Here is a 9938-nt window from a genome sequence, read left to right on the forward strand (position 1 = left end):
AGTCCAAATTTGAAAAATCACCAAAAATTGTGGAAATTGAATTAGAGATTTAATATAATATGAAATTAAATTCTATTGAGTCTAGTTTTACACAGAAGAAACGGTGTAAGCAAAAGAATCTTATTTTATAAGATATTTGATTTTTTGTGAGACAGAGTCAGAATGATTTTGAAATCCTTTGTTTTGATTTGGGAAAATCATTAAAAAATATATAAAAATAATTATGGGTTATAATTTATATTCTTAAAATCCTTAATGAGTCTATTTTCAAAAGAAACAAACGGGAATATCATCCGAATTCCTTATGAGGAGATAATTAATTTTTAGTAAAAAAAGGTCGAAGCTGTCAAACAGCAGAACATGGGTAAATTTGAAGAATAAACTGTACTTATTGGCTAATTAAAAAATTCTGGAAATTTTATGGTAAGAAAATATGTGAGTTTAGTTTTAGAGAAAATTATTGGATCTTAATTTGGAGTTCTGTAGCTCCAGATATAAATAATTTAGTAACTATGACTTGAGAAGACAGCTTGACTGGAATATGAGCAAATAGTGAAATTATGTGTAATTATTCTGTAAACTCTGGTAACATCCTGTAACCCCTTTCTGGCGACTAATGTGGGTTAGAGGTGTTACACTTGATGTTACAAATGTTTTTTATTTTAATTTATTTGGTTAGAAATGAAATATTCAAATTATTATATTTATTTTTTTATGAAAATGATAGAAGTTAAATTTATATGCTAATATTAATAAGATTAAATTTTTTAAAAATTTAATATAATTTTATACTTATAAATTAAGTTCAGTACTGAAAATTGAACATTCAAATTTCCGACGCTTAATTTTTTAGTTTATCAAAAGCACTTAAATGGTTATGAACTCAAGTAGTACTTCAATTTTTTTTAAAAAATATATTTTTTTTCTATGTTTCATATATATATATATACACTATTATTTAAGTGTGTAATTGAATAAGTGTCACAAGTCAACTTGACACCAATTCAATCAATAAAATTACTAAAACAATGTTACATATTTTAATTAAATTAAATTATTATGATTATACTTTTGTCTTTTTCCTTATTAAAAAAATAAAAAATTATAAATGTGAATATTTTAACTCATGCCACTAACATCTATAATTTTTTTATCACTTCGTAGATCAAAGCTTTATTTTGATATTTTTATACATTTCAATTGTATTATACAAAATGTTTCACCCACATTATTTGTATATATTGATAATGTCGTTGATTGAGTTGGTGTTCCAAGTCAATTCGATACTAACTCAAGAAAAATGATAATATTATGATAAAACAGTTGGAGTGCATTTAATATTCTTAATCTAATGTATTTGCCTATTTAAATTTCCTTTTACTCACAATTTAAACTATTTTTTTATTTTAATTTTACACATATTGCGCATGTATTATTATTTATTATATGTTATTTTTAGTTACACGCCTATGCTTAAATACGTGGTTTCCACACGCATATACATGTGATAGAATTTCTAGTTTATATTTAAGATTCTTATTGAGTTGGTATCATCCTTCAACCAGACTCCAACTTAAAGGAAAATTTACTAAAAGCTCATTATTTTTACAAAGCAATATATATATTTTTTAGGACAATTTTATAATTTCATATACATTTTTTTTAAATTACACAAAATGACATTCAAACTAAAAACATTATAATTTTTAATAACAATTTAACCAAACTCATATTTAATTATTATATCAAAATTTTAAAAATATTTATTACATAATATTTTCACTCACTATGTAATCTAAATTTTAGACCAATTCAAACACTACAGCAAAACTGACTTTTAGCGGCGTTTTTTTAGGCCTTTAGTGGCGCTTTTAAGCGCCACTAAAATTATTTGCGGCGTTTTTACAAGCGCCGCAACAAACGCCTCTATAGATGGCGCCGCTAAATTTTGCGGCGTTTATTTGAAAAAAGCGCCGCTAAAGGTCATGGCCTTTAGCGGCGCTTTTACCACAAACGCCGCTAAAGGTCATGGCCATTAGCGGCGCTTTTCCCACAAACGCCGCTAAAGGGGTCATGGCCTTTAGCGATGCTTTTCCCACAAACGCTGCTAAAGGTCATGAAATTTTAAAAAATATATATATATATAAAAGATCATGAAAAATATAAAAAAATTAAAATTTATTATCAAAATATTGAGAAGAATAATATCCATGATTTAAATATAAAAATTTTCTATTAAAATTCATTATCAAATTAAAATAAAAATAAAAATATAGAATCAAAACTAAAATAAATAATAAAAATTAGATTAAATATAAATATAGAATCAAAATAATAAAGCACCAAACTTGTATACTACCCACCATTATAAGTCACTAAAAGCAAGAAAAACAAAATGACTTAATTCATGGAATTCACGAATGTTAACATCAGACATGAGTTTAAAACTTTGCCTTCGGAAGGATGTTCAAAACCAGAATCCACAATAGATCGAAGCAGCTCCGGTTTCAACAGAAAGTTTCTGAATCCCGAACTGTGAATTCCAACATACCCCCTACACCACATAAAAAAGAACATTGCTTTACACTAAAACTAGCAGATTATATTAGAACATTGTTTACCTTAAAAATATGTATAAATTAAAATCAACTAAGGCTAAAATACCTGAGGAAGTGCTTTGACACAGCTGCGATAAGTATAAAGCACTGATGCCATCTCCTTCCCATCCTGGATAAGTGTGTTCTGCCATGCCATCAAATACAAGATCAGAGACTAAAACAAAACACTAAAAAGTTTATAAAATTTTGCAATTAACTTTAGACTCTAACTAGCTTGGGCAAAAAATAAGTTTTCTAAACCGTTATTATTTTAATAGTAAATATAATTTAACTGATTCTAAATGAGTTAAAAATTTTAATATATATAATTACATTAATTTATTAATTTATTAATGATTTTTTGAAAAAATTATTAAAATATTTAAACAAATAATATTATTATAAATTTAACACGCAGAAGAACGAGAATACAAATTAATTATATATATATTTGACAATTATTCATACTGGTTGTATTTTTACATGCCAATAAAAAGCAATAAAAAGCAACGTTTTACCTTAAAAGACTAGCGTTGAATCATGGTATCTGAAAAAACTTAAAGAAATAGAAATGATTGTAAAGAAGCAGTGAATAAGAACATTACATACTATGAATTTATATTCAATACACTCTCTGTAAATGGTTATCAACATGGAAATGAAAGGATCCTTATATGAAACAAATGGTAAATTTTGAATTTGGCAATTGAATCTTCATATCCTTATATGAAGTTTGGTCGGCAAATGAAAATGAAAGAAAACTAAAGCAACATGGTTCCAAAGGTAGAAAGCTATCTAAGTTAATGTCTTCGTGCACACATTTGTCTAAACCAATAGCTCTACCATGCTTTTATACCTAGGAAGACTAAATTAAGGACTACCACAAATGATGAATGCTAAGTAGAGAACCACCAAATAAAAAAACAAGGCAATTAAAAATGTAGTAGTTAAACTCAAGTATGTTATTCAAGTAATAAAAAAAGATTCAGGTTTAATTATGAGCCCGGGAAGTGAGCTGAAGTACTTTTCCACTACAATCAATGAAATCTCTTCAGCCTGGTGTGAACTCAATAAGCCTACAGTAGCAACAAAAAGGTACCTACTTCTATGGTCTTAAAGTTAAAAGAAAAAATAGAAACCAATTCCATAATTTCATCCTATGGCATGAAAATAATCAGAAGCAAGTTCAATTTTACATCAGGCATCCTTGGTCTGCCTAACAATATAGTCAGATTCACATCTAGATTATTAAATGATTATTCAGTTTCATACCAAGAAATTTAAAGAGTTTAAAAGTAAATCTAAGTTTCATGGTGTAAAAAACTTAGTATATCACAGTTAGCAATCGAAAGAAACACAAAATTGGAATTTGGAATGATACCCTTCAAGGTCAATACTCAAAGCTTCTCAGCTGACATAAGAAACAGAAAGCATAAATACTAGGGTCCAAAATTGATCTGAGCTTAAAAACTAATCAACATCTAATAAATTGAAACCAGAACACCCAGAGTAGCAAAAACAGCTGCAGGATTCTTTTAAATATTAGCACTAGAAACAAATTTGCACCAACATTCAAAGAGGTAATAATCCACAACTTCAATTTACAGCATTCAAACACTTCAATTTGCAGCACTTTAACACTTCAATTTACAGCATTAAAACACTTCAATTTGCAGCACTTTAACATTTCAATTAACAATATTTATAGCACTTCAATTTGCAACATTTAAGCACTTCAATTTACAGCATTCAAACACTTCAATTTGCAGCACTTTAACATTTCAATTAACAACATTTAAACACTTCAATTTGCAGCACTTTAACACTTCAATTTACAGCATTAAAACACTTCAATTTGCAGCACTTTAACATTTCAATTAACAACATTTAAACATCTCAATTTCCAGCAACTAAACACTTCAATTTGCAGTACTTAAACACTCCAATTTACAGCACTCTAACACTTCAATTTGCAGCACTTTAACAGTTCAATTTACAGCATTTAAACACTTCAATTTGCAGCACTTTAACATCTCAATTAACAACATTTATACACCTCAAGTACAGCAAAATGGAATAGCTTTGTTGTTTTTCCCCTTTTTTATTACTATTAGTAACCACTAGAGGACTGGTGGTAGCATAGCAATATTAGTTTTTTTATAAATAAATAAATAAGATCATAATGTTTTGTATAACTTAAGATCAGAGAAATGTTTATGGCGTATACCTGAACTTTGCATCATTCTTAGGAATTGAAGGTAGCCTAGTCAGCCTTCTGGTAGAAACACTTCCTCCAAGATTTAAGTGATAATGATATATCTTATTATCACTAATGCCTATAGCCAGACACAAAATTGACTTTATTAAATACATAACGAAGAATTTAACAGAAGGGACACACACACACATATTAACATCTCAATTAACAACATTTATACACCTCAATTAACATCTCAATTTCCAGCAACTAAACACTTCATTAGTGATGCACTAGCAGGTTAATTAGAGCCTGAAATTGCTTCATTAAAAAATTATAAAATATACTTCAAACATTTTACTTTAGAAATTGAGGGTAGTAAGCAATTTATTAAAAAAATTAAAAAAAAGTTATATAAGATTTTTATTATAAAATATCTAATAAAAAAGATAAAATTACAAATAATTATAATTAAAATTAAATGAATATAATGAAACTTAACCAAACCAAGAGATATTGATTCATTGAAGTTATCAAAACCTAAATTGATATCCACAAATTTATCATTCTCTTCTCATTTCAGCTAAACTTCGTACATAAACCACATGTCATTATGGAGGTGAAGTTAATAGTTAAACAATGAACGTAATCATTTTAACTAAAATGTTGGTTCACCTCTCTGACTTGTGCAATCAATAAACATTTCTAATGAATTTGAAATTAATGAAAAAAGAATATATAAATCAAATGCTATTCAAACAGTGAAATTTGAAGTACCTTGTTTACTCCTTTCAGCAAACAATTTCTCCCAGTAAAAACTGCTATAGGGAACGAAAGAATTATTTGGCTAATGATGCCTTTATTCCATATGGTGATAGAAGTCACAAAGATCAACACCTCAAGCAAGCCGTATGCAAAATGTAAACTCTCATACATCAAGATTTCAACAGCATCTTGTTCAATAGCCTTTTCCTGATGATGGAGAAAACACTTATATTAGTTAACTGCTGAAATCCCATATTTAGTTCTACTACTGGAAACTTACAAAGAGCCTATTCAATCACCTCTAAAATGTCAAAGCTAAAAAAATATATCATCAGTTCCTACTGTTTGTGAAGGAAAAGAATTTCAAACCATGAACTAATGAAAGCAGCTAATTTCAACAGCTTAACAACAAATGTACCCTTTTCCTATACCGATATGAATAGTTCTCTCATAGGCAATTCATCAAACATAAGGAGAGTAAACTTTAGATTCTTTACCATACGCAATCCAACACAAAAAAAATTCCTATAATTCTATAATCTCAATTGAATCCATAGAGAAACCCAAGAAACGGCTGGAACAACACATTGCGGCAGATTTTAAAGAGCACCTCAAAGAAAGAAAGAAAAAAGTCGATGGCATAGAAAATATGTTAAATATGACTCCTATTTTCAGTCAAATTTGAAAAATAGTCTTTCAGTTAAACTCTGTTTACTTGTTTCAATCAAACACTGATTAGTTTAGATTATTTTACTATTATTTGACTTATGAATTTAGCCTATAAATAGGCTCTTTTACAACCTTAGAAAACACCCATTAGAGATTAGAACTCATAACACATTTAGAGAATTTTGTGTTTACGTTTTGTGAGTTCTTTATTTTCGGGTTTTCGGGGTTTAGTTTTTATCTCCATCTTTTGTACTCTTCGTTCTTTTGCCATTATAATAAAATTATCTTTGCCCGTGGTTTTTTATCCTCTTTGGAGGGGTTTTTCCACGTTAAATTTGTGTGTTCAATTTCTCAATTTATTCTGCTATTTTCTTGTTCGTTGCTTAATCGGGTCGAAATCCTAACAAGTGGTATCAGAGCTAGTTCAATTTTCATAGATCAGCCCATTCAGAGATGGCAACAACAAGGTTTGAAATTGAAAAGTTCGATGGTGAGACAAATTTCAATCTGTGGCAAGTTCGGATGATGGCAATTCTAGTTCAATCAGGCTTGAAAAAGGTTGTTATTGGAAAAAAGCCTGAGAATCTAAATAAAACAGAATGGGAAGAGCTTGATAAAAAGGCTTTATCTGCAATCCAGTTGTGCCTCACAAATACGGTATTGCAGGAGGTATTAATGGAGAAGACCTCATCTGCCTTGTGGAAAAGGTTAGAAACTCTTTATGCGACTAAGTCTCTAGCTAACCGTTTAGTGTTGAAACAACGTCTATTTACGTTTCGCATGAACGAAGGTGAGCTTCTTAGAGATCACATCAGTCAATTCATTACTCTTTTAAATGATTTAAAGAATGTTGAGGTTCATATTGACGATGAAGATCAGGCTATGCTATTATTGTGCTTTTTACCCCCTTCATACAAGTCTTTCAGGGAGGCCCTGATTTATGGCAGAGACAAACTCTAGTTCGAAGATGTGAAGGGTTATTTGTTGAGTAGAGACAAACTCGATAATGAGCTTCATTTGGATAGCAAGACAGATAGGCAAGCTTCCATTTTGGTAGCATCAAAGAAACGAGATAAAAGGTGTCGCTATTGTAAAAAGTTAGGTCACGTCAAAGCAGATTGTTATAAACTGCGAAATAAAAAGCTGCTGAGAGTAACGAGGAAGATGTAGCTGGTGCTAATTTGGCCGATGAAAATGGGGATGATTTCTTGTTAGTGTCAACAAGTGATAACACCAAGCTCACGTCCGAGTGGATCCTAGATTCAGGATGTTCTTTCCACATGTGTCTCAATAGAGAATGGTTCTCCACATACAGTTCAATTGAAAGGTGGAGTTGTGCGCATGGGAAACGATTCATCTAGTAAGGTAATTGGTATTGGTACTGTTAAAATTAAGATGCACGATGGGACGATTAGGACACTCTCAGATGTCAGATATGTACCTGATTTACGAAAGAATCTCATCTCCTTAAGTATTTTAGACTTGAAAGGATGAAAATCAACATCGAGTTGAGCGGTATTAAAGTATCTCGTGGAGCTCTCGTTTTGTTAAAAGGTAAAAGAACCGGCAGTCTTTATATTCTGGAAGGTTATACAATGACCGGTGAAATCGGACGTCCCTCGTCCGTTACGGAGTTGAAGTCAACTTGTTTGGAGCGGAGGCAACTTGGTCATAGGAGGGAAAAAGGTATGACTGTTTCGTTGAAGAGAGGTTCTCTTTTAGATGCAGGTTTTGAAAAGTTAGGGCACTATGTTCGTGAAAATCAGACCCGGGTTAGTTTTGATCTGGCAGTGTACAAGTCGAAGGCTAGAAGTCTTCCAATTTCTAAGCACAAATTCGACTCAGTTAATTCCCTGCATAGTTTAAGATAGGCTCGTGGCGGGCTTTGGCAAATATGGTGTTGTGGAAATATGAGTCAAGGTGGAGATTTGTTAAATATGACTCCTATTTTCAGTCAAATTTGAAAAATAGTCTTTCAGTTAAACTCTGTTTACTTGTTTCAATCAAACACTGATTAGTTTAGATTATTTTACTATTATTTGACTTATGAATTTAGCCTATAAATAGGCTCTTTTACAACCTTAGAAAACACCCATTAGAGATTAGAACTCATAACACATTTAGAGAATTTTGTGTTTACGTTTTGTGGGTTCTTTATTTTCGGGTTTTCGAGGTTTAGTTTTTATCTCCATCTTTTGTACTCTTCGTTCTTTTTCCATTATAATAAAATTATCTTTGCCCGTGGTTTTTTATCCTCTTTGGAGGGGTTTTTCCACGTTAAATTTGTGTGTTCAATTTCTCAATTTATTCTGCTATTTTCTTGTTCGTTGCTTAATCAGGTTGAAATCCTAACAAAATAAAATAAAGAAAACCCATTAACAGGAAAACGTGAATGCGACTGATACCTTGAATTAGAAGAAAACCAGTAGGAAGAAAACCAGTAGGTTACCTTCAATCTAAGCAGGGAGAATAAATTACTAAAAATAGTAATGATTTAAAGCTATCCGTAAAATTGAAAGGAAAAAAAAAAAGAAAAAGTACAGGACATGATGGAAAGAAAGTTAAAAGAGATAAGCCGACTCACTTGACGACCATCGATTTCATGTGCTAAGACTCGAACATGCTCGATAGCTCTGGCTTCACACAGTTCTTTGCTCTGCTTTGCTTCCAAAAACCCTTTGTGCCTTTTTCAGTTTCTTTTTTTCTTTTATTCCAGATCGAGAAAAAGAGGGAGTAACGAGCGGGTAAGAGTGAGCGGTATTTTGATTTCCCTTTTTTTTGGGTAAAATAATGGCTTTTTGTGGCGTTTTTAAAAAAAAACGCCAGTATAGCTTAATTTTTTGCAGCATTTTTAGTATAAACGCCATTATAGCTTAGTTGGTTAAGTTTGCTTGCTCTTTACCTTAGTACCTGGGTTCAAATCTCGTTGTTAGCAATTTTGAATCTTTTTTGTACCCCTTCGTACCTTGCTCTTTTTTGTACTTGCATTTATTATTTTTAATCAATTAACTCTTCAATATTACATTAATATATATTATTAGTACAATAATATAGACGGATTGACAATTTGAGCTACATATTACAGTAATACATTAACATTAATATACATGCACATAATACATTAATATATATTATTAGTACAATAGTATAGAAGGATTCACAATTGATATACGGGCACATACATAATTTGAGCTACAATATTATGAATATTAAATCGCTAAAGCTAAAATTTTAGAATTGTTGTATAAATTTTTAAAATTTAATAAGTGTAAAGGATAGGTGCAATAAATTATACCTTATACAAGATTTGTGTTTTTAAGATATTATTAGAATAAAAAAATATATCTTATACAAAAATAATGACGGTACTAAAATATACAAAAATATTGCACATAATTCATTCCTTGTTTCACTGTAATAATCTTACAATGGTATTTCTATATATTCATTTTTTTTTTGCACTTCAATTTTGTTTTCCTCTATTGTTTCATGTTCACTTGAATGTGTACATTTGTCCACTTCTCAATTGTTTTGTACACTGAAAGTTAATCTATTATCTCTTAAATAATTTAAACTATAATCATAAGTTTAATATATTCAAATTAAGATTATCTCTTTTACAATTATATAAGAAATCATTTAATATATAAATTAAAAAATACTAATTAATCTAAACCCTAAACCTCTTAACCCCTATCCCATAAACACTA

The 9938-nt window shown here is 30.0% G+C and overlaps 1 long non-coding RNA gene across 1 annotated transcript; it reads right to left on the bottom strand.

Annotated features, from left to right (window-relative positions):
- Window positions 1-2285: 2285 nt before the first annotated feature.
- Window positions 2286-8912, bottom strand: LOC107888116 (uncharacterized). The gene is made up of 5 exons (XR_005918194.1): window positions 8813-8912; window positions 5572-5766; window positions 4825-4933; window positions 2665-2742; window positions 2286-2554 (listed from the first exon to the last, which is right to left on the bottom strand). It is a non-coding gene; the product is annotated as an uncharacterized lncRNA (long non-coding RNA).
- Window positions 8913-9938: the final 1026 nt, after the last annotated feature.

Source organism: Gossypium hirsutum, chromosome A03, assembly GCF_007990345.1.
Source record: "Gossypium hirsutum isolate 1008001.06 chromosome A03, Gossypium_hirsutum_v2.1, whole genome shotgun sequence".
In the NCBI taxonomy this organism is placed as follows: domain Eukaryota; kingdom Viridiplantae; phylum Streptophyta; class Magnoliopsida; order Malvales; family Malvaceae; genus Gossypium; species Gossypium hirsutum.